Below are 27,223 nucleotides of genomic sequence, written 5' to 3'. Positions count from 1 at the left end.
CCATTTGTTCTAGCTCCACCTAAGTCTTACCTCTGGTGGTAGAGAGTAACCAAAGGTCTATTCTCTTGATTTTCCTTGAAGGTTTTACTCTCCATCGGCTGTGAAATCTTTGCCTAGCCTGGTGGAAGAAGGAAAGAAAGCTTATCTCTGAGTTTTGTTTTGTTTTTTAATGTCTCTTCTACAAACTTCAAGGCTGTGTGTGTGTGAGTGTGTGTGTGTGTGTGCGGCATACCTATAACTACAACGTTAAGGAACAATAAGAAGGAATGAACCTCTGATGAATGCAGCACCATGGATAAATCTCAAATAATACAATATGCTAACATATTATTTGACTGCATTTGCATAAAATTCTAGACAATACAAACGAATCCATAGGACAGGAATAAGATTAGTATTTGTATAGAAATAAGGCAAAGGGAAAGATTTTGAAAGGTCGAAGGAAACTTTTTTGGGGTAAAAGATATTTATTACTATGGTGGTGATGATAGTTTCATGAATGTCTACATATATCATAGCATGTCAAATTGCATAATTTAAGTATATTCAATATATGTATTATATGTCAATTATAACTCAATAAAACTGTTAAAAATTGAGTACTTTAAAGACAGGATCTTGGGGAAGCTGTGTAAGTAGTAACACAGGAATAGCTGAAGACATGCCATTTGATGTCTATATCTTATTTCTTTTGTCTATCTGTAATGGACTCCATAAAGAGAAAAAGCAGCATTTTAAAACAATTCTACATAGACCTTTAGTGTCGGTAAGATGGAGGGATATATTATGTTGGTTTAGTGCTTACAGATTGAGTGGTCTGGACAATGGGAACAGAGGGGAAGAGATCGATAGACTGTCTGAACTTGATTGTGGCAGTCACCTTTCCAGTATGTGTAGTTCTCTGTTTTGTGGAAGCCATCCTTTAGGTCTCAGAAGTAGTGCCCTTATAAGTGTCCTGGTTGCGATCAAATACTAGACCTTACTCTTAACTAGATGCCCAGCTTCTCAGCGAGAGAAAGGGACAGGGTCTGCTGGGCTAGGGCTCAGTGCAGTGAACTCCACCATCTGTGACAGCTGGTCCACAGAAGCCATGAGGTCATCATTCACAGTTATCTTGCTGGTGACAGGACTTACCAGAGGCAGGTCTAGCTCTAATATGTATGTCAGAAAGTGTCCCCATGCTGATGGAATTTTAGGCTCACTGTAGGTGAAGAGGTAGGTGCAGGGACTGCATCCTGCATCTTTCTGACCAGCCTTAAAGACTATCTCACAGTTCACGATCCATCTTGTCAATGAAGAGAATGAGGGGTCTCCCAGTTGCCCATCTCAATTGTCTTGGAGAGCACAACCTATAGACTGAGGGGGTTCAGCAGAGCCTTCTACAGCTGGTGTTGAAACTGCTTATGAAATGCATTGGCTGGCATTAGTCCTGTGAGCAGCCATGTAGGGGACCCCAGGAGATAAAAGACACCTAATAGACACATTCCAGCAGCTCTAGGTTGATGTGTAGGTAAAGAACACTCACTGGAGCCACTCTACCTTCTCCTCCAAGGTCTGTTTTGAAAGTAAAATCTGAGCATTAACTTGTTCTTTCTGTCTTTATTTCACAATAATAACAATGAGGAAGAAAAGGCCTAAAGACCAAGGCTGGGGAAAGGACTTTGGGAAAGGAGATGGAGCGAGGACAAGTCAGTTTATTTTCTTCAATATTATTCCACTACTGTTGATTTTTTTTCTTGTTAGGTTGAGGACCAGCTCCTAGACTTTCTTTAGTAAACATATCAAGGTGCTACCACTGTTGAAAGCCTTCAGAACTAGACCCTAGAGGGTTACCTTAGCACTGCAGAGATCTTCCCCTAGGGTGGGAGATTGCCTACATATTATCAACAGCACAGTTTTGTTTGCAACATCATGGGGATGTTGCTAAGATTATAAAACTCCAAAATTGAAGTTGGTCTCTTTTCTAAATGCCATTTGATGTTCCTCTACATATAAGATACAGGAAATAGGGCAATAAAACTAATCTTTATTGCCTCGTTTGTGCAAAATATCTGGTGCAGACTTTTGCTTGGAAACCTGGCAAGAGCTCTGGGTTACAGGAGAGGAAAGAAGAAATGTTCTAAGCATGAACATCACCCTGATGCTATTTCGCCAGTACTTTTGGTCTTGGGTGAGCTCAGTGTAACTCCTGCCCTAAATATTCACTGAGGTCTTTTATTAAGTTGATCTTCTAATTACCCAGAAGATATTTTATCTCCTAAACTATTGCCATGACCAACAGAGATGGGTATGAAGGGTAGGAAGCAAGGAAGTGTAGAAATTCTTCAAATGCTTCAGGTAAGACACATATTTAATTTGATGAGAATTCTGGCAATTTTATTATTTTATTTTTTGTAAATACTTTCATTAAATTATAATATTCACACAGAAAAGTATAATTATCATAAGTGTATAGCTTAATACATCTTTTTGGGAAAAAAGACACCCATATAACCAGCACCTAGATAATAGAGCATTTTTAGCCCTCTAGAATCACACACACACACACAAACACACACACACACACACACACACACACACACACACACACTTCTGGTCACTACTTATCTCCACCATCTGGGTAACTAACCACTATTATAACTTCTGATACTATAAATTAGTTTTGCCTGTTTGGGAACATTATGTAGGCAGAATAGTACATTATATTTATTGATTCTGGCTTCTATTGCTTAATATTATGTTTATGAGATTCATTATGTTGCACAGTTCATTCATTTTTGTTGCTTCCCATTTTCATTGTATGAACATATCACAATTATTTTTCAAGTCATTCTATCATTAATGGACATGTGGTTTGTTTCTAGGTTTTAGCAATTATCAAGAAAGCTTTTATGAAAATTTCTATACATGATTTTGGTGAACATAGCTCACCAAATTGTTTAATGGTAATTTGTATATTCACTTTCATGGAGTGCCTGTTGAAGACTTTTGTCCTTTTTATTGAGTTATCCAATTAACCAAAGTTGTTATATATCTTGACCATGACCCCTTTATCAGATATGTATTACAAATAACTTCTCCCATTCTGTGGGTTGACAATTATCTTTTAAAAATCAAGCTATTTCTAGTCCTTCTCTTATACTTATAGGCTATATGATCTTAGGGCATTTACCTACTTTATCAAGTTTTTCATCAAGAAAATGAGACTTCGATTTCTTAATTTTTGAATTTTTCTCTTGAGCTTGTGTTATATTACACATATCTTTTTACAAAGGTTGCACGAGATTCTAAATAAAAAATTTCAGTCCTCCTCTATTGGCTCAAAATGGAAAGAGAGAGAGCAAACGGAGCGGCACTCAGTGCACAGCGGAGACAGATGGCAGCACAGCAGGGACAACTCATGGATTGTCCTCCTCCTCCTCTCACTCTCTAGCCATTTAGGAAATAGCTTTGAGAGCTCTTGATAGACGCTCCTCAACTTATGATGAGGTTTTATCCTGATAGCCCCATTGTAAGTTGAAAATTTCATAAGTTGAAGATGCACTTAAATACCTAACCTACCGAACATCATAGCTTAGCTTAACTTATCTTAAACAGTTGGGCAAAATTCTCTCACTGCCACTGTGAGAGTATCAGACCACATATCACTAGCCTGGGAAAAGACCAAAATTAAAAATTTGATGTATGGTTTCTACTGAATGCATATTGCTTTTGCACCATCAGGGAGCCTATAAATCAGAAGTCTAACCAACACAAGTTGAGGATGTGCTATACTACTAAGGAATTTCTATTAAAGAAAATTTACTTTCCATGCAGGATGACAATGGCCATTTCTGCTTGGCTTGAAGAAAAAGACTGCTGCCATCTTGTTATCAAAATAAGCATCTGCAGCAGTATTGACACTTAATAGATTATTTTTAAAAGGATGAAGAAGATCTGAACAAAAAATAAAATTTGGTGGTAATAATGGTAGAACATTTGTGTGGAATTTTGCTTTCTTAATTTTGTTGGCCTCACGTTGACTGTCTGAGAGAGGTATGCACATTTCTGTTTTCTCATGAGAAGCCCAAGGAATCAGTGAAGGTTGATAAAATCATACAGATGCTGGTGAGAGACATGATTGGTTTTAAATATTAATTCCTGATCAAGTTATGTTACTTTTCCATGCCACATTTTTCTTGTCTGTAAAATAGATATGATGCCTTCAACCTTTTTGGGTGAATTTGAAGATTATTGTCTGGCACTGTCTAAGAGAGCAGCCACTAGCCACATATGGTTATTGAACAATTAGAATGTGGCTTGTTAAAAAAGAGATGTACTGTAAATTTAGCATACAAACAGGATTTCAAAGACTTGGTGAAATTGATTGCATATTGATTGCCTATTGAAATATTACTTGGGATATATTGGGTTAAATATGTTATTAAATTTAATTTCACATTTTTTCTTTTTTAGATGTGGCTATTAGAAATATTTTTAATTATCTATGAGGCTCTTTTCTATTGGACAGAATTCTTATAGGTTATTACTTATAGTGGCTATATCCATGGCTGAGAGTTTACCTAGATGCAGGTCCTCTCTGTCCCATTTCATTAGAGTACAAGAAGAGGAGGAAAGGGACGGAGGCACAGCTCATGCTTTATGCTCCCTGCTCCCACAAACAGATTCCAAGTTATCCACTCTCTGCAGAGATACTGTAGGAATAAAGAGAAATCCATTCTCATTATCCCTCTGCATTTGTCCTGGGCCCCTCATGGAAGGTCGTTCATCTATTTCTCATTTTGAGTGCACCTAATCACACCAGTCCATTTTCTTTCTTAAAGTGGCCCTGCAGAAGCTCCTCTACCTTTCTAGCAGCTCCAGGGTTATCTTATCTCTGGGAGAGGAAAAACTGGTCAGTAGGATATTCACTAGGCACTGAGGCCTTTAAATGCATGTTTCTGTTTGATATGTCTGAGGAGGGAATCTCTGCCCTCAAAATACCCGTAAGAGCAAAGGGGAAGGAGAAAAACAGAAAATGCTCTGATTTATAATTTAAGAAATAATGTTGCTACATAGCAATCTGATCACTAAGCTAATGCTGATTGAAAGCCAGGCAATATGCCAAGGGCACTTGCTACATTATCTCATTTCCCCTTGCAACCACCCAGTGAGGCAGTAACTGTTACTATCCCCATTTTCCTGGCGAGAGACTAAGGTTTCTGCTAAAATTCAAACTCTTGGTATTCTGACTCTAGAACCAATTTAATAACCATACTTTACTGACAAAGTAAAGCATCTAGTAGAATGTCACGGTAAGGATTTAAGAAATGATAGCTGTTAGCGCTATCATGGTCACTGTTTTATTAGCATTGCCCAATAAGTAAGAAGCAAAGCTGACTTTTAAGCCAAGGTTCAAATCTCTCTCTCTTTTTTTTTCTGTCTCTTCCACTTTCAAGTCTACTTTTGATATCTCTTTCGTCCTTTTTGATGACTGGAGGTGGCACATAATTTCAGCCACCTGCCAACTACCACTGGTCAGCAATGGCTAATGAGAGTGTTGGCAGAAGTCTGATGACACATCAAAAGTTAGAGAGGAGTGCCATGGTTGATTGAAATGTCTCCCATTCCAATGGCCATGGAAGGGAAGAGTGGTGACAACATAGCTACATACTTGTCATTTTTGCCTTTGACACTCATTATACTCCTATTACTCAGAGGTAGCCAACCACCAAGTTTGCCATCCACACCTAGTTCCCCAGGCTCTGACTTTTCCTGTCTTCTTTAGAAGAAAGCTACTTTTCAGCTTATTTAAGCCATTGCCATAAAGAGTGGGTCACAATTGCCAGGGACACGGATCTTATAGTAAGGAATTAAACGCAGAGATGGTCTTCTTTAATCTGCCTTCTCTAATAGTTAAATGTCATATGCTCCCATAGGCCTGGGGAGGGGGACAATGAGGTGTTGGAGAGAGAAGCAAATATTCGGAGGCAGCCAACCTTTCCTTGTATTCTCCCATCATACCGCATCCACCTGTGCATGTAGCCTGCTTTAGTAATAAATAATCTGTAAGTCCCCTAGCAAATCCCATATGAACAGATTTTAAATGTTTATTTCTAAAGCTGCTCTTATATTCAGACTCAGAATGAAATCTATTTTCTCTCCATCACTGAGATGATTGAGAAAACAGATATTCTCCTACAGACAGACCCAGATATTCTTTATTACATGACATAAACTCAAAGCACTGGTATTTGTTTGAAATATGCTCCAAAAACTCCAAAGGGGGAAAAAGTATGTGGAAATGGCATGCATTAGAACAGGCTATGATATTCTGAATGTACAGTCTGTCCTCAGCCTTGCTGTTTTGCAAAAACACCTAAAATTTATACTCTTGGATTTGTCAGTTCAAAATTATGAGCTGTGTGTTAGGCCAGCGCAGTAAAATATTGAAGACATCACTGTGGATGGGAGAGTGGGGGTGAAATTGTAATACATCAACATCAAAGGCAACGTGCAGACTTTGTAAATTCTGCAGAGATTTTTATCCCACCTCATTTGTGAATTTCAAGAAGCTTTGCATAATATCTTCTCTTTTTTTTCCCTTAAATACTTAGGAAAGACAACAAATTATATTGTTTTTCAGTCACTTTTGGAGGCAGGCTGTCAATTAACAAGCTATAAATAATGTAATATTCTTAATAAATAAGTGTGGACAAATCATTTTGCAAGACAAAGTTAGAAAAGACATGATAGGTGGTTGACGACTTGTGGCAAACTGATAAAGAGGCATGGGTATTGAAATCCCTTATCTCGTAGAGCAGTATTATTGCAATTGTCTTTATTCTGAAGTACTGTAGATTTAACAGTTTAGGTGTCACAATCTACAATATTCTTAAAAAGAAAACAGTATTAAGTGTTGGAAAGAGAAAATACTTCTGGGCCTCATTCAAACAACTATTAGGCCATTTACTTCCAGAGCATCTGGATGATGTGAAAGACTGATTTTGAATAGAATGTTGAAACCAGGCACGTCTTTATTTTATTTTTTAAGCAATGACATCCCAGACAGTTTTTGCATTTTGCTTTTCTTTTCCACAAGCCAGAACCATGATGTCTTTAGAATCTGCCTGGGGGGCTTGGCCAGTCCTTATATCCCTTAGCGATAAACTTGAAATGAACTTAATTAAATTCTATGTGATTATATTGTCACTTTTAAATATGTTAAGGAATGCTTGTGATTTGGTTTGTGATCATTTTGGAGTATGAGTGAACTGATTTTATTAAATGGTAGAAAGAAGCAATTTGGAGGAAAAAGTGTTTTTTTCAAAGACGTATATAACCCTGTATAACTGACACATATGCTGTTCAAAAAGGCATGCTTGACAAAATATTATTTTGAGAAGTAGCTTTTATAAGTTTACTGTTTGCTCCATGCTCTTCTATTTCAAAACATATACATAGAGATAAGGCTTGTGTTCCTGTTAGAACTGAAGGCTGAATGCCAGCTATCATCTTATAGATGAAGAAAGAACATTTAAACAGTTTATCTATTGGATTTCTTCTTAACTATCGGTTATCTGAACCATTTTGTTTTCCTCTGCTCCTTGATGTTAATTGTATCTATTATTGAAAACTTGACACATACCTAAGGAGTCTTTATGTATGCCAGGCATTCTGCTACATGCCAGGACTCTCATGGGTACATTGCCCTCAGAGGGCTGACAGCCCAGTGAGGGAATATGCGACATCTTACTCATGCCATTTTGTTATAAACCTAGTACCCAGGTGTGAAGGGCAAGACTTCAATTCGAGTAATCCTTCCTTAGTTTCTACTGTGTGCAAAGTACCATAAAAACACATACATTTCAAGTATATGGTTATAAAATGCAAGGATCACAAAGCTGGCATTCACCATCTGTTCTGTTCTCAGCCAAATACCAGCATCTTACTTAATAAATGAGTGTGCTCTTAATTCAGCTGACATGGGCCACCAGCAATAGGAAGTTGCTGATGATGGCAGTAAATATCACTCTGAGCCAGGAGTCTGTGTATTCCCATCCTTCTAAGGGAGAAGGAAACCATGCTGGAGCATAGGCTGCACCCAGCTCCAGATGAGAGGGGTTGATTTGAAGCATCTGGCTGGAAGGTATCAAAGGAGAGGCAGAATGAAGAGAGAACTCCACAGTTGGGGGAAATATCACATATGCATTTGACACTGGCTTCCTAGCCTATTTACTTTTTTATCTTTCTATCTTCTGGAAATGAGCATTCTTCCACTTAGAGTGAATAGGGGCAGTGATGGAGAAAGAGCTTGTCTTTACAAATCATACCAAAGAACAGTGGCTACTTTCAAAACCCATTCCATCTTGGAAAACATGCACTATTGTGAAATTCTGCTCCATTTCTCCACCAGAGGTTACCAAGATGCTGGTGGGACTGATGGAGGAAAGGAGTTGCTTGTGAAAAGTACATGGATCTGTATGTGCACAAGTATCCTTTCGACCACTTGGCACCAAAAAGCACAACTGTATTCTATAATGTGGGTGGATTCAAGAAATATTTTTGACTTTCAAAATGGCCATATTTTAAAAATGAGTAGGCATACTGCTGGTGAAAGCATATGTTAATACAATTAGTTTGGACAGCCTTTCGGCAGTATCTATACTAAAGACAGGGCAAATATATATTCCCCATGACCCAGTAACTCTCCTCCTGGGTATATATCTAAAAGTAATAAATGCATATCTTTACAAAAAGATTGTACAAGATTGTTCAGCATACTCAATGGCCACCAAGAGTAATGGATAAATAGTATGTGTTCTCACAATGGAATATTCTATGCTAACAAGAATGAAAGAACCATAGCTTACATGGTGCAACAATATGGATGAATCTCAAAAACAAAATGTTGGGTAAAAGAAACCAGACACAAATGAGTATATACTATAAATAACTTCAAAAAGAACAGATAAAAAAATAAATAATAAATAAATAGAAAGTTAGATAGATAGATAAATGAATGAATAAATGAATGAATGAATGAAACAGACAAAAAACGATTGATAGATGTCAGAGTAAAGGTTACCTTTGGGGCAGTAGGAACTGGAAGGGTCTACAAGGGTCTTCCTGGGGACTCCAGTGTTCTTGATATGTGTGTTGCTTACATGTATGTTCACTTCATGAAAATTCATTGAGTCATACACTTACGATTTCTGCTTTTCTCTGTATGCATGCTATACTTCAAAAATTATCATAAAATATGGTAATTAGTTTGTAGATCACTGTGAAATGTGTTATAAAGAGCAGTCAGTATAAGTAACTTACGTATCTTTTGCCTCTATCAATCAACTATTTATTGAGCACCCATATTCACCTGGCACTGTTAAGCTTTAGAGAGAAATATTTTTTGAAAATAAAACACATGGGCTCTTCCTCAGGTGAATGTAAAAACTAACTGAGGAGAAAAGCCAAATTAACTTATTAGAAAATTTCTTAAGTCAATATAAAGTTGAAGGACCAACAAGTATGTTTGAGAAAAAAATTGGGTCAAAGTTCAGATAAGTTCTCTCCAGCTTATGATTAACACCTGCTCCTACTTCCATCCAGTTTCAATGGCACTTTAAGAAGACTTGCCCGACTCATCTGCATTCCCTGTGCTGTGCTTCCCATTTCAGTGACCATGTATCAACTACTAATTTGTACTTCTTTAACCCTTCACCACATTCTCCCAGTCCCCCAACTCCCCTTCCCTCTGGCTGTCACCAGATTGTCCTCTATATTTGTGAGCCTGTTTTTGATTAGTTTTTTCTTTTTGTTCCTTAGATTCTGCATATAACTGAAATCACATGGTAGACTCATCTCTGTTTTATACTCCCATAATGGCCTAGATGATGCTGGGTAGCCTGCATCTTGATGAGTTCATTAATCATGGCTATATCATTTATTTTAAATCTCTCTATGTGCCAGGAATAGTTCTGTTAATGCCCATTTTCCTGAGACTAGCTCAGACTCAGAAAATCTTGAATAAATCAGAAGGAAAAAAAGAGTTTAACATGAACTGACATTGTGAATAAAGACTTTACAAAGGGTCCTGATCTAAGCTAGATTTTGAATGATGTGTAGGAAATGAATCAATATACAGTATAGGGAAAATGAATATTAACCCAGCAACAGAGAATATCTCAAACTGTTCCCATGTGAATCTCATTTAATTATCACAATAACCTATGATACTGGCCATATGATTCCTAGTTGATTTATTCATCTTTAATATTCAGAGAGCCTAAGGAACTTGCTCCAACTCACACAGTTAGTGAATGATTGAAATTTCAAACTTTTAATGGTTCAGTGTCTTTAAATGGTGTATCTCAGAAAAAAAGTATATAGCTTAACAGATATAGGTGTGTTCACCTGGATCAATAGAACTTCCATACTACTATTAGATGCATTATTTGGGCCTTTAGAGATCTTTTGGGTGGAGACTATTTTGTTCCATTAAGCAAACAGCAGGATAGTTTGTTTTGTTTTAAAGAAAGCCAAATGATTTTTCTACAGGCTGAATCCATTTGACCATATAAATCCCAGCCAATTGTTTAGGCTTAAAATAGTCTTGTCCACACCTGAAAAGGAGAGACGTGGGTATAAAATCAATATAAGCAATCAAAATGCATTTCTCAAATAAAATCTAGGAGGACCTGCAGTGAGGAGAGGGTAGAAGTGTAAGGCCAGAGTAATAACTGGTCCTGATCTGGGAGGAAACTAGGTTCTCTGGATCCTGCACTACTAAGCGTGCCCTCTGCTTCCTCCCCAGGCACCCCCCCCACCTGTGTGCTGCATGTATGTTTCCAAGTGCCTGGTTGTATGCACACATATGGTACAGCTAGTGTCCAGCAGGTCAATATATCCACATTGAAGTCTTTTGTTTCAGCTAAAAACTATAGAATGATAAAGCAAGGGGGAAAATACACAAAACAGTAAAAGCCTTAGAATTTAATTCATTTGGTCTCCTTCTCTAACGATGATAAATTTGGGGGTTACAGATGTACCAGTTAGTTTTTGCTGCCTAAAAATGGCTCCCAAATTTAATAACTTAAAATACTGAATAATTTTTCTTTTTATCTTCTTGAGTCTATAAGTCAGCTAGGAGATTTTCTCATCTCATCAGAACTGGATTCTACCTGTTTGGTCAGCAGGGGTAGGCCTCATTCACATGACTGGCTTTTAACTGGGGTGATCTTCCTGTAGGCTAGCCTAGGCTTAACCACGTAGTAGTAGTAGAGATCTAAAGAATGAGTGAAGTATGCAAGTCCTCTTGAGACCATGGCTTTTACTGCATCCTGTTGACAAAGGGAAGTTACAAGGCCAGACCAGATTTAGGGGGAGGTAGAATACATATCACCTCTTGAATAAAGGAGCAGAAAGGCCACATTGCCCAGGATATGAATACAAGGAGAGCTGGGGCTTAGGAACAGTTTTTCAATCAATGTATCACAAAGGTAAAATGGAAGAACTGGTCAAACGTCACTAGGGTAATTAGAGACAAAGGCAGGACCAGCTCAGTTTTCCAAGCTACAGCCATGGTCCTTCCTCCATACTCTGTGTTTTGTGTGGATCATAACTGAAATCCTCTTCTGCAAATACTAGCACATTGGCCCAGTGTTAACTGAGTCTGAGGAGAAGAATGCAAGTGGTGTTCATTTCTCCTTCATATTACCAGGTTGGATCATTGAAATTAAAAAAAAAAAAAAACATTCTTTTTTTAAAACAAGATAAAAAAGCATAATAAAGATAATTAATAATCACATCTTTAAATTGAAAATAAAGCAAAAAAAATGATTTGTTGCCAGAACTCAGATGAGCCTGATAAATTGACAAGACAGGCCTTCTAGAAATTTAACTATAGAGAGGCTGCAGTAATGCCTCATCTATGTAGAAAAAGATCTTGTTGGTGACCCTGACTCAGTGACCTTAACTTCCTGGGTGTGCATAGTGTCTGATTCTCCAATTTATCTTCTGGCCCAGGAGCCATTGGAATAAGTTCTATGAGGAGAAAGAGTGATTTCATCAAAAACTGATATGTCTTTTAAATTGGACAGAAACAGGACTGATTACTTTAGAATTCTCCAAGAGGAAGTGCAGGCCTCTGGTACACAACTGGTGCAGCAGCCAGCAGATGGATCTGTGCATGGTGGATGAGGTGGCGTTCTTCACATGCCTGGGAATGAGTTTGAGAAATTGGGATGTTCTGCCTATACAGCTGGAGGCCATTGCTGACAAAATGGTATTCTTTCTCTTATTGTGATTCTCATCTGGTGAGGGCTAGGGAAACTTAATTTCTATTATGCTCCTAAACCCAGTGATGGTCTTTCAGTGCCCCAATAATCCTCAGTCCACTCTGGATGTAATGCTTACTACTTCAAACCCTCAGGTCTCTCTGCCCGGTGGTTTTCCATGGCTGGAGAAACTTGTTTGGCAGGCCATAATTGCTGGGGAATTGACAGGAAGAACCCTCATCCAAAAAGAACTAGGAATTGGTGGATAAATGCCTGAACCTCCTCATCTATTAGTGGGACTCTTCCGAAGTAGATCTCACCCTCTCAGAAGGTCATGAGCAAGAGTGTCAGTCTCCCCAAATGGTAACTTATTAATTAATCACCCTCTATTGACCTTCGTTCATCCATTCATCCATCCATCTGTCTATCCTCTATTCATCCATCAATCTATCTTATTTTTATGCATTTAAAAGTGAATTATAGACTTTAGTACATTTCTCCCTTAATACTACACTAGCATATGATTAACCAGAGTTAATATTTACATATAGTTTCATTTCAAGTAAAATTTGCATGCAATGAAATGCACATATCTAGAGTAATAAGTCTGACAAATATAGACATCTATGTATCCCAAACTCCTGCCAAGATATAAAACAAAAAGTGCCTTAATGCCCTTAACGAGTCACATTTATACCCCAGAGGACATAATTGCTCTCATATTTTTACCATATATTAGTTTGCCTATTCTAGAACATCATATTAATGAATTATATAACATGTATACTTTTGAGTTAGACTTCTTTTGCTCAGAAAAACCCTTTGTCAAATGGCTTTGTACAGGAATAACTTGCATTCATGTCATTCGTACTGAATGGCATTTCTGCTATGCTCATCTCTGAATGGACTGCAGTGTCAAGCACCCTGCTTTACGCAATACAGGAATTCAATATGCATTGGCTGAAGTGGGAGGCAGAGTTCCTAAGAAAATCTGAAATATTAGAAGAAAATACACTTCTCACATTGTGCTGTGTTGGATGGAAGTTAAAGGAAGAGTAAATATTTCTAAGTTTCTACATTTGATGAGAAGAATGTAACAAAAATCTGTTTTCCTTTCCTTTTTTTACTGGAAATATCTGCCTTTTGTAGTTGCCTTTTCTCTTTTTGCAGAGAAGAAAGCTGGCTGGGTTCCTAAATACATCCTCTAGAGTGGCTGTGTTTTGTGGCAGAGAGAAGCAATTCCTTACAACCGTTTGCACCCCAATACCAACATGAATTCAGAATGTTCATGGTCAGGATCAGTTTCTTAAATATGAATCTTGACTTTAAACTATGTGTGACTGGAGAAAAGAGACCTTAAAAAAATAAAAAATAAAAAGAGGCTCAACTATTCAAACTCACATCTATTTCTTATAATTCCTATGGGAAATTTCCATAATAAGAACAATTCTGTGTTAGACTTATTTTTGAGGATTGGCTTTGTGCATGACAATGTGCTAGGAAGTTTGAAATATATATGAGCATAGTAAATGGTTCTCATTTTGTCTTCTAGAAACTTAAGGTCTCATGGATGAAAAAGTAATTGAAGAACACACAGTAACACTGTGCAGTCAGCCTGTTGACCTACAACAACTGATTTACCTTCCAAAAGTGTCAATTCAGAATATGTTAGTTCTTTCTTAGTGTAATTAATAATAACTTGAAATTATTGAGGGGAAAAAAGTTAACATTTTTCCAAAAATAAAATCACATAGTTATTAGCCATAAAATTATTATTGCGGTAGCTGCCTCTATTTCCCTTATAGAATTTAGTGGCTAGAAATAAACATTAGCCTCATCATTTGATAATCATAAAGCACATTTGGAGCCAGTAAACCAACCTAGATCAATTTTCATTTCTGATGCTGTTAAATTTGATATCTTTTTAAAAAATGACCCTTCTAATCTCCTTTTCACTTTGTTCCTTGACCTCCAATGAGTGGTTCTTTATTGGCATCACAGTTTCCTTTTTGTAGCAGTTTGCACTTAAAGAGAGAACATTCTTGAAGGAGGCCTACACTATGAAAGAGGTACTATTGAGACATATCTGGGAGGACGCTCCAGATTTTATGTTCTTTGGAAGTACAGAAAATAATTCACAGTGTTCCAAGAAAGTTAATCACAGGGACCTTCACAGAAGGTTCTCACATGGAAGCATGGTTTTTTCTTTTTGTGCATTCATATTCATTAGGAGTCAAAGCAATGTGCCACCACAATTAATTATTTCTCCATGCAGAAAGCTATAGAGATTTCTATGACATTGCCTATGGTGGGCAGTGAGGAATCTCTAAAAAAGTACTCAACTTGGTACTTTTTCCTACTGGGTAAATGACTCCTCAGAATAGTTAATAGGGCATTGAAATCTGTACAGACAGAAATGTTAATGCCTCTGCAAAATACTGCGATTATTAGTTTTATCTTTAGCAGTTGGAATCTGGCATAAATCTTCTGAATGTATTAAAGCCATTGTGGTACCTGGCAGAGAGGATTGTTATGTTGACCTTGGACAAAGCCTTACCTGACAGCACTTCAATAGAAAGATGCATGCCAAGACACTGTATTTTTATAAAGAAGAGAATGAAGAGGCTGTTTAAGTTAAGCATTTATTGTCATATACCGTAAAAGCAGGATTCAGGCTCCTGTGTAGGACCCATGTTCCAATGATATCTCAGGGAGAGAGAGAGAGAGAGGCATTATACCAAGATCAGAAAGAGAGGAACACTTAACTGCCCATTATTCCTCACTTCACTATGGGGACTTAAAGTGCCTAATGACTTTGTGTTTCCTCCAACAGTGTTCTATTGCCACAAACTGTGATATTTTGGTGCAATATGGGTAGAAGATCATGTCTCTAAAGTTCTCAAGGAGGTAAAATGTGGAATAAAATCAATATAGGTTTAATTGGCAAAATTGACATTTTCTAAATAAAACATGAAGGAAAAAGGGTATTATTTATAAAATAGCTAAAGACTTATTTCTCTTTCAAATAATAGATAAAATTGGTCAAGGCCAAACATCATGATAACATTGAAATAATAATGTTTTGGAAATGTCAGGTTACATAAAAATTAACATTAATTTCACCTATTTTTTAATAGAACAAATAATCCTAAAATGTATATAGAACCATAAAAAACACCAAATAGTCACAGAAATCTTGAGAAAGAAGAATAGAGTTGGAATTATTACACTACCTGATCTCAAACAATATACTACAAGGCTATAGTAATCAAAGCAGCATGGTACTGACATAAAAACATACATATAGATCAATGAAACAGGATAGCCTCAAAATAAACCCACATCTATATGGTTAATTAATTTGTGACAAGGATGGCAAGAATATACAATTGGGTAAAGACAGTTTCTTCAATAAACAGTGTTAGGAAAAATGGATAGATACATGCAAAAAACTGAAACTAGACCACCTTCTTACATCATATACAAAAATAAATTCAAAATGGGTTAAAGACTTAAATGTAAACCCTTAAACCATAAAAGTCCTAGAAGAAAACATAGATAAGAAATACTACATAATGATGTATTACTGTCTATCTTTTACCAGCATTATGTTGGTAGATTGAAATTGGCCATAGTGGATGTATTTTTACACTATGAAAAAAGGAAATGCTACAAATTGAGGCTTTCTTTCATTTACCGCCAGCACAACATTGGGTAGGACCTTGTATTTTCACTGCTATTCTCCCAGTATCTGCAGAAACAGGATTTAAAACGTACATGTTGTTGAAGAAATGTTATTTTAATGGACAGAATTTTATAAAAAGAGTAAAACTCTGTGAGTGGTAGTCACTTCAGAGGATATGAAGGAGAAATATATCTACCAAGATTGAAAGATTCAGAAACCAGAGAGAAGTGGAGTGTCTGTCTGTGTGTGTGTGTGTGTGTGTGTGTGTGTGTGTATGTGTCTGCGCACGCGCAAATGCACACACATACACTTTTGGTCAAAGCAACTACATGAGCAAAGGAATGAAAAATGAGACATTGAAATGAATTTAGGGGCTGTGAATAGAACCATTCATATTTCGGAAAGAGAGGAATAAGGTTTATTTCTGCAGGCAGATGTTGGGATTTTAGTGGACCTCTCAGTTTCTGAGCAGATTAATGCACACGGATTTACACCTGTCCTATTGGCACCGTATTTCTTGAATTAGCCCAGAGGTGACATGGTTGCCTCTTCTTCTCCCCATCTTCTGAGATGACCTGAGTGTCTATGTGCCACCTGCGGGTCATTTTGGCATACACTATGCCATAGTATGAGTGAGCACTCAGACCCAGAGCTTTGCAATTCCTTGCAGGTTGCTTCTTTTTAGTTCATCAGTGCATACTCTGCCCACCTGCCAATTCATGCAGAAGTTTCAGATGCTATGAAATATTGTTCTTCCAGACTTGAAGGAATGAAGATCCAAGTAACTCTGTGTTCTATTCAAAAGTCCAAACCCCCTTCGCATCATCTTTCAGGCACTTCAGTTCAAGAAATGAGTATGAAAGAAAAACTCCAGCCTTTTTTCCTCTAGGATTTTGTTCCTTGAATCACATAGCCAGACCAGAACTATTCAGAGCCCCACCACAGAAAGAAAATTAGCTAAGACTCATTGGGGTAAAATTTTTAGAAAACCCAAATCAAACTGGTTTAAAAAAAGAGAAAGAGTGTCATGAAAAAGTGCTTGCTTTAAGCACAACTTGATCCTGCCTCAAATGATACCACCAAGATCAGTTTTCATTCTATGTCTCTTAAATAATGAAGCTCCTGTTGGCTTTATTTTCAGACAATTTTTTCCCTCATTGACTTAAGCTGACTATGACACTTCTGGACCTTACATTTTGAGGGTTTCAAGTCTCATGGAACAGGATGAGAATTTCTCTCCTAGAAGTCTCAAGGGAAAAAAAATGATGATAATAATAAATACTTGAAATGGCTTTTAATTTGCTTTACATGTAGTAACTCCTATAATTTTTGTATCTTCCATATGAGACACACTTAGATTATGCCTATTTTAGAAATAAAGAAACTTGGGAGAAACAGGTTAAATAATGTTCCTAGGCCACACATATAGATGAATGGGGATTCAAAACCTGACAGCTACTCCTCAGGGTGTGGCCACTTTATTACACCACTGTGACCTCCTAGAATGTATATATCACATTCGTTCTGCACAAAAACCTGAACCAATCCCCAAACCAGTCCCCATAGCTTTGGGTCACTCAATCCTGAGTTGCAGTGGTATCCTGAATTTGAAGGTTCATGCCCTGTCCACAGAGCATGGACTAAAAATTGGGGATAAGTGGATAGAGGAAAAACTGCAATGTTAACTACAGAGGTATTTCAAGTCGCCCTGGACTCTATTCTCTCTTGGTCATTCTCACTGGGGCAGAATGGGGTTCTCTCTGCTGAGACATACAGTTCTGAAATTCTGGGCAGAGGAGGTGGACCAGTCCCTGTGCAGAGTGATGGACCTAAAGATGACCTCCATGACCCTGGGATCAGGGCACTCCATGGACATGCTGAATGGGGGTTCCATCCCAGTGCAGGAGCTGATAGCTTGTGTCTGCCAGTCCTCCTTACAAAATTTTCATGCTCCCAGCCACAGCATAGGTATTTGAGAGCTCATTGAAAGAAGCCATTTATGCTGGTCTTTTGAGGGATGCATAGCAATAAACTAGAAATGGAAATAGCCACTCTGAGAAATGAGGGCATCACATTTTTATCAATACCACTCCTGTGCTGGGCTAGGGGCATAGGAATGGCCTGTCTGGTTGTCCAGACCTTTCCACTTTGTCAGCTTAATGAATTTGAGCACCAAAGCCTGCTGGCAATTATCTGCACTATGAGCGAGACAGTGATGTAATCCTGATTAAAATAGTTAATAAGGAATTAATGAGAGGTTATCTCCTTGTCTTCAATCATTTCCTGGTGAGAAGAAGATTTTCCAGCAGAACTCATTAGAGCTGTTTCTTTGCAGCTACTGAAATTATCCTGTTTTGAAATCACTCAGAATTTTCAAGAAGCAAACTTATTTCAAGTCATTATTCTGGATGTTATAGAATATAGTATAAAAAATTGTTTTATTTATTTTTTTAAGTTAAAGATCTAATCCAATCATGAGGTTTGAGAACTTATTCTGTTATATAAATTCAACTTATATTTAAATTTTAGTTTATTTTAGGATGGCATTTTTGCAGGCACGTGAAGGAAGGCAGAGGCTCTGTGAGTCTCCATCAACGATATAAAGACAAATGTATTCTAATGGGTAATGAGAAAAGAATTCTGTTCGATACAGTTGAACAAATATTCATTGTATACCTTCTGTGTTGTGGTAAATGGAGTACACTTACACAAACTTCAGTATAGCCTACTATGTACCTAAGCTGTATGGTATAGCTTATTGCTCCTAGGCTATAAACCTGTGTAGCATGTTACTATACTGAACGCTGTAGGAAATTGTAACACAATGGTAAATAATAAGTATCCAAACATAGAAAAGCTACAATAAAAACATGATATACAAGATTAAATATGGTACACTTGTGTAGGGCCCTTACCATGAATGGAGTTTGCTGGACAATAAGTTGCTCTGGGTGAGTTAGTAAGTGGTGACTGGATATAAAGGCCTCAAACACTACTATACATTACTGTAGACTTTATGAACACTGTACACTTAGGCAACATTAAATTTATAAAACACAAGATTAAATTAAGCACAAGATAAAATGATGCAATCAAGAGAGTTGGTCTACACATGATGTATGAGGTTCTCTCAGAGTAACTCTGCAACTGGTTTTATAGCAAATTTCTTTTCATAAGTAGGAGTACACTCTAAAATAACAATAAAAAAGCATGGTATAGCAAATACATAAATCAGTAGCATAGTCGTTTATTATCACTATAAATATTTTGTACTGTACATAATTCCATGTGTTATATACTTTGTACACAGTATATGTGTATACAGCACAGTAGGTTTGTTTACTCCAGCATCACCACAAACACGTGAGTAATGCACTGTGCTAAGACATTACAATGGCTACTATGTCACTTAGTGATAGGAATTTTTCAGGTCCATTATCATCCTATGGAATCATAGTCCTATATGTGGTCTATTGTTGACAGAAAAGTCATTATGTAGTGCATGACTGTATATAAATATTTAAAAATAACATTTCAAATATACCATTAGTAAAGTAAAGATGTATAGACTGTTATATAATTACAAACTATATAGATTGTTAACATAATTACAATAGAAATTACACGAAAAAATTGCTAGTCCTACTGTTCAAAGAACTCACTTAATTGATAAAATTAAAACCAAAGATAAATAATCCCAATTATTATGTATGAATAGACAACCCAGAGAAGGACTGGAAAGACTCAATAAATTTTAAAAAATATGCCCAGCCACATGCAGGAAATGACCATTAAAAAATGACTTAACACTTTTGCAGTCATCTAATTTTCAATCCAACGTGGTGAGGTTTTTTTTTTTTTTTTTTTTTTTGAGGGAGTGGGAGATGAGAGGAAGGTAAGGGAACACCCACACATTTCTGTGGGAGAGTAAGTTGCTACCACATTCAGGAAAATTATTAATAAATATTGTTTAATATTTTTTAAATGTTGATATCTATTGTCTAAGTAATATCACTTTAGGGAATTTTGACTACAGAAATAAAAGCCCAAGAATATAATGATATATAATATATATATAGCAGAGTGTTTATTGCAGCTATGTGGAGCAAAAAAAAAAAAAAAGAAAAGTAAGCTGAAAAATGCATTAATAATGTAAGGATTGAATAAATTATGGTACCTGCATTCTATTGAACATTTTGCAACTTTTAAAGAAAATGTGTTAGAGATGTTTATTTTTAGATCTCCTAAATAACTTTTTTTAAACCTTTTTCTTGCTATTTTGTCATCTGTTCTCAGCCTCAAAAGGAAGGCTTTATTGTAACTTTGTTTATATTTTTCTTTACATCAATAATAAGAGAATTATATCCCGGATGGAAATTCACCTGTTAGATTCATATTCTGTGTGGCTTAAAATTGCTGTCTGAGACATAGTTGAGGAAATATTAGGGATGGAATATAGAAAGCACATTAGCACCGGCATGGAGAAGAACACAGAATATAAATTATTCACTTAGCCTGGTTGTTTCGTAATGAATTTTAAGAGGTGACTCCTGCTGGAGGAGGTGCCTTTTTATAAGACATTGGAAGATTTAGCCACACAAACATAGGGCTGTATGGCCTGTATTATGACACAAAAGTTAATGTGGCTGGCTGTCCCATGAGACCTGACAGCTGAGGTAATGACTACCTTCTGCATCATCAAAGTCAATTAATTACTTTTCTAATAGTTTCATCCAAGTGGCCTTTGATGACCTCCAATATATGAACTAATTCCCTCATGCTGTCATTCCTATGAGTATTTGTTAAACACTTGATATGTATCATGTACTATTCTGGACATTGGGGATAAAGTAGTGAATCAAACAGACAAATTCTATGCTCTTATGAAGCTTATATTTTAATCAGGGCCTGAGGTGGAGTACAGACAATAGAAAAATAAATGAATGAATATATAGAAAATGATGATAAGTATATAAAGATTAATAAAGTCAGTAAAGCAACGGAGAGTACATACACATGTGCTCGAAGGCACCCTAGGTTTTTGAGCAGGAGGCTGATGTGATTGCAATGTTTCAACAAGAATCCCTCTGGCTGCTGTGAAGAAGATAAGAGGAAGCAAGGTAGAAACAGAAAGCTTTTAAAAAGGCTCTTTCAGAAATTCAGGGGGAGATTATGGTGGCTTAGACCAGGTGGAAGTTGTGGAGGCAGCAAGCAGTGGTCCACTTTAGAACCTTCTGAAGATGGAGCTGACCAAATTTGCTGACGACTCAGATGTGAGGTGAGAGACCAGAGTCAAGAGCGACACATCTGGATTTGCCTGAGCCTGTGGAAGAGCACCTTTTATAGACATTTCTAGTTTTTTAATGAGAAAGAGTTGGAAATTTTGCATGTCAGACTTCTGGATGAGCTCTGGAGAAGGCCTGCTATATAATGTTGCATCTTCTATGTAGTGTATACATCTGACAACCTCTCCTCCAGCTGCTCTAAGTTAATCACAAAACTCATATTTGTACTTTATTTAGAATTAAACAAAAGTTAACCTTAGTCTAATAATTCATTTACTCCTCAGAAGGACCCTCTGTGGTCTTCTGACCCTGAATTTTCTTGTACTCCTTATTTTGTTGGGTCAGGGCTAACATGATTTCTCCAGTGTGGCACGGCTCCGATTTAAACCCAAATCTTCTGATTTCATGCCTCACCATACAGTGTCTTACGTGTACTCCAAGTCATTCCCCATTTCCTGCCTCATCCACACTTTTCATGACCTTGCCAGTATGTGGAGGAGATAGAAACAGCTATAGAGTATGAACAAGGGAAGTGAAGTTCCGAAGCATTTATTGAGGGGCCCAGAGTCCACACTGCTCTGCTCACGGTGAGACCCGGCTTCTGACACTCAGCCCACTACTGGATGTCATGCTGTGGTGGGAGACTGCTAACAATAAAGGACTAACAGACAATTATTCCTTGGTTTTGTTTTTCAATGTAGCTTGTTCAAAACTCATTTCCTTTAAAAATAGGGCTTTCTGGGAAACAAAGTTCAAGCAGCTCTGTTCTGTGGACTATGTTGGCTTACTTAACACCTCTCAAAAGAGATTTTGGCAGAGTCCAGTTCAGAGCTCAAAATTTCCCATTGACAGAAAGGGTCGGCACAGGGAGCAGAACCACAGTCAAGAGAAGGAAAGGTCTTAAGTCTTCTCTGAACTAAAAATCTGAAACTGTTGCTCTAACCCATCCAAAACAGGCAATCAGAGAAGGTACATCATTGAGACAGCAAGATACCATCTTTTTAAAAGAATCATTGCTCTGTATCAGCTCAAAACTCCAAAGGCTCAGAGGCACAGGAAAGGCTTGGATGCCTTTCATTCCTGCTTCCTCCTTGTGCTGCCTACAGCCTGCTGCAGGAGATGAAGCTGGCTGGCTCTGCCCTCAGATGCTCTGCAGCCCCGTCTGCTTAATTTCCGGTGGACCCTCAGTGCCCAGGGAGAGCATGTGTTTTGCTTGTGATGTTGGTAATGAACTGCCGCTGGGAACAAATTAATGAGTGTGTCAGAAACTGCAGTGGAACTATATTACGATTCATAAACACCATGATGAAAATGCCAGTTAAGCTCTGGTATAAATACACACAAACTCTGAAAAAGCAAACTCTTTTCTCTTCTAATGAGAGAAGAATTTAAAATAACATCATTCTGCCCTGAGCACTATTGCTAAGGGAGAATTCCTTAGAGGATAGTTTTTCTATTTTCATATTTAATACATTAGAGAAACATAGGGGAGTTTAATTTTACTTTTGATATTTGTGTGCATACATACTATATTTTGAAATATATGTAGCTTATATACCATGTATATATAAAATATACAAAAATGTATATAGGGTCACCTTTCTAGGTACTATACCATGTTTATTAAATGAGATCTTTCTTTTTTTCTTTTTCTTGCCTGTTGTGTTTACACTGCTTTTCATTAATATTCTGAATTTGGAATTTAGATTCAGAAATTAAAGTTTAATAAAAATCAACCACATCAGTCCACAGAGATCTATTACTTTAAAGCTGATGGCAGGAAGAGATAAAGAAACTTCTATTTAATTCAAAGGCACAGTGGGGTTGTGCTGGGAGCACCTGTAGGCATCCCAGTTTGTGATCTCTGATATGTATAACAATACTCACATTATGATGGAGGATGCTGCTACAATGGAAGTCCTAACACGGGGCTTTCACAGAGTCCTGAATTTCCATTAAGGCACCTGGGGCTGCTGCAAGAAGGTTGGGAGATGAGGAAGGGATCTCAGTAGTAGGGTTCCAGGCTTTCTCCTCCCAGTTCAGAACGACTCCTATTTTACCTGCTTTATATATCAGAGCTCCAGGTAAGTTTCCTTTCATTAAAGTACGCTGTAAATTAAAGCTAGAACACTGTAAGTTAGTAGTAGATTGAGCATGGGTTTTAGAACCAATAAGACTTGACTTCTTTCTACAGCCATTCTACCCTGAACAAGCCTGATCCTGCCTGATCTCGGAAGGTAAGCAAGGTCAGGCTTGGTTAGTACTTGGACGGGAGACCACCTAGGAAGACTAGGTGCTGTAGGCATTAAAAAAAAAAAAAAGGTCTGTAAACTGACAAGGTCCTTGCAATCTGTGAGGTCAACCAAGGGTTGCCTCGCCTAAAAAAAAAAAAAAAAAGAAAAAGAAAGAAAGAAAAAGAAAGAAAAAAACTTGACTTCATAAATTAATACTAGTAGTTATTTATTAGCTATTGGATTTGGGGCACATATAACATACTGGTTTCTAAGATGGAGTGATAATAATACCTTCTTGCCTGGTTGCCATGAGAATTAGAGATAGTGAATCAAAATACCTTGTACTTAACTGATCTTCACAAAAGACTGATTGTTTTAACAGGTGCTAGCTGGTAACTAGTCACATGTTTAAGAGATTTGTGCTCTTTCGACAACTGCAGAACATGAAGTCTCCTTCCTCCAACTGCTCTAATGTCAAGGCTAACAGAAGGTAATTTTGTCTTGAGTCAGACTCTATTTAGCTAATTATAATCTCAAATGTTAGAGTTTTAGAAAAGAGAATAAAATTTGGTCCAAAGTATTGTTTATTTGTCATAAGTGACCAATCTGAATTTAGAAAAATTGTAGACAATGGTTTACTAAGGTTTGAAGCAATAATATAACAATTCTTTTTTCCACATCATTTTTTAGTAGCTTCTTATCATCATAACCTGTGGCTTTTCATCAAGAACAGTATGCAAAAGAGGAAGTATAATGACTAAATCAGGACTAGGTGTCAAACCAACTTTTCAGGAGTAAAAGCGCGTCTGTGTTAGACTCCAGTTCAGTCTTTTTGTCTCGAACCTCAGAAGTTGGGTTTTTAGTAGGAGTTGTGTTAGTGCTAGTGCCCTATTTTTTTGCCTGCATCCCTCTAGTCTCATTATAGGTTTAGGATGTTGCATCACTTATTTTCCTCTGCTCCTTATCAACGGAGACTCCCTGTTGATGTGACAATTTTTCATGTTAATAGAGAATCAGGTTAGGAGTTAACGAATTGCTCAGTGGCAAATAAAGTAAAAAAAAAAAAAAGGAAAAGAATTTGTTTTAAATAGAGTGTTAGTATTTACAGCTAGATTAAATGGGTTATATATTGGAAATTACAAGAGAAGATTCAAACTGAATGATGCTGGCCAAGGGAAAAGGCAAGATTTGCCTTTTTTCTCTTTTCTTTTGGGAATTCTGTTCTTCTAGTTAAACTATCTCAGATTTTTTAATACCAAAAGAAGCAGAGAACCAAAGAGGATAAAGTGTTATATGGGCTTTTCGAACTTAGCAACACAGCTAAAATTTTGATGGATGGATCCAGTTTTCATGTAGGCAAACTATGCAGTTCACAAAGCAAAAGTGAATTGTTAATGGAGGGAGGGGCATCACAATTTAAGTTCTTGCATAACCAAGTATGTCTGGAGTTGGGATACCCATTTTGCTTATTTATAGCAGAAAAATTGGTATTGTAGATCAAAATGACTTCTATCCATCATGAAAATTCATCCTTGAAGAACAGTGAATCAAGGCTCATGAGAGGCCTTTAATGAATCACTGCACAGAATTAGAAAAATTTTAAAGATTCATTCATAGTCATAGCCATCAGACTTTCTGACATGGTCATTTGCTATATGGGGCCATCTTAATACAGCCAGAGTTTCACACCAGACAACACAGGATCTAAGCTCAATGTTTTTAAACCAGTTCTTTGTGTAATGCCTGAAATAAAGCAATATCAAGAAGCAATGGTAAATTAACTTTGGCAAAGAGCAGTGATTTGTACGTAGCTGCTGGAAGGCCAGGATGAAATCCCAGCCCATTTTGTAGACTTCTGTTCAGTTCCCTTAGGAAGGCAGTTTCTTCCTGTTGGCTTCTATTTGACTAGATCCTTGATGGTCATCATTGGTGGACAAGCAAAATAGAAGGAAAAGGAAGAGAAGAGAGAAGGAGGAGAGGTAGAAGGAGGAAGAAAAAAAAGAATATTAAGAAGGAGGAGGAGAGCAAAAGACAATGTAGACTATATAACCTAGATCAAAAGTTTTTGAAAATCTCTCTACAATCCATGCTAAACTGCAATAACTTGTTTCCTAGTCCATGGAAGAAAGAAAAATAAAAGGACAGTGTAGTGAATTTTCCATAAAGCTAAATCTACTCTGACATTATATCTTTCCAACATTTTGGTATTGAAAATGTTTTCTCTTTGATGCAATAATAGTGATAATGGATGTGTATTTATAAATAAATAAATAAATAAATAAATAAATAAATAAATAAATAAATAAACAGTCCCTCAAAGCAAAATCAAGAATTAGAAAGCTCATGATCTCCATTTTTTAGAAAAAGTGCATATATTTTGCTGGTATGAAAAATCCAGAGTCCTGGAACCATTTGCCTCATCCACTGAGGCATTTCTTACATCATTCTGGGAGTCAACCAATGATGATGAATGTAGGTCACTCTTTAGCAAGGCTGCATTTGAAATAAATACAGTATATCAGAGTGGATTGGAGCATAGGCTGGGGTCAGAGACTAGGTCTGTCAGCATGGCCATTTGCTCTCCATGAGAACTTGTATAAGTTATTCAAACTTTTATGTTTCAATATACTCATCCATAGAATGGACAAAATGGACAAAATAATAATAGCACCTGCCTCATAATGTTGATGTTAAAATAAACAAAATAATATATGTATAATGCCTAGGACACATTTTGCCACACACTAAATAACAATAAATGCTACCTTTTACAATTAACTATAGTTCCTACTGTGTGTTAATGTAGATTTGCTAATTCAGCTGGAAATGTCCCAAATTGTTTCTTTCTGAAATAATAATTTCTAGTTAAATTACTTGGTTTATATACATTATAATAGGTAAAAAAAGTATTTTTTAAATAAAGTATTCAAATAGATAAACATAATTTTAGGCACCAAGAGCAGAGATGTTACTCATTCTAGGAAATAACTTTTCAAATTTTCACATTATTTTAATGAATACAGAGTAAGTCTTCAGATAGACTCTACTGTAGAGAATTTATATTTGTATGAAAACATTAATAAAGCTTTTAAGCTTTTACACTAGTTCTTAACTTGTTTTAATTTATATTCTTCACAAGCATTTCTTATTATAATTGGTAAGAAAAGCAATGACATTTTCTTCTTAATTAAGACACACTTTGGAAATTTGTAATGAGCTATAGTAACCCTATAATACTATAATATATCATAGCAACTACACTGTAAAATAATAAAGAAGATCATTTTATGTTTTTAGGTTTTTTTCCCTATAGTTTCAATAGCATTTTACTAAACAAGGTAGATAGTACATGAGGAAGGATTTAGGAGGTGACAATGGTTCTATTATATTATGAGTTTAAGTTTTGGACCAGAGTCTATGAGAGACATAAAATAAGAAGACAGATAAGAAGACGAAACTGAACAGAGAGGCTAATTTTGGCTTTTCAGTAGAGTTCTTTCAAAATATGAAAGCACTCTGATGGACAAAGGAAAAGAAGTTTGCCTGAACTCAGCACCTGAATCAATAAATGCTGACTTATTCCATTATCTTAAGAGAATCTTGGCCAGGATATCAAGGAAAATGATGTGACAAGGGAGACAAGATGAATTTAAGATACATTACCTTTTTTTTTTTTATCTCCTAATGGATAGACTAAAATTTGATTTTAATTTCAAGCAAAATCTTATTAGCTAAGCTCAGCAGAACTCCTGGGAGACAGCTACT

General features: G+C 36.7%; 1 pseudogene; it reads left to right on the top strand.

Moving 5' to 3' along the window:
• The first annotated feature begins 23,410 nt into the window (after positions 1–23,410).
• Positions 23,411–23,529, top strand: LOC118610538 (annotated as a pseudogene).
• The last annotated feature ends 3,694 nt before the right edge of the window (positions 23,530–27,223 follow it).

This window comes from Rousettus aegyptiacus, unplaced genomic scaffold, assembly GCF_014176215.1.
Source record: "Rousettus aegyptiacus isolate mRouAeg1 unplaced genomic scaffold, mRouAeg1.p scaffold_m13_p_12, whole genome shotgun sequence".
In the NCBI taxonomy this organism is placed as follows: domain Eukaryota; kingdom Metazoa; phylum Chordata; class Mammalia; order Chiroptera; family Pteropodidae; genus Rousettus; species Rousettus aegyptiacus.
Note: the sequence above shows the minus strand (reverse complement) of the source record. Positions and strands in the feature narration are given on the sequence as shown.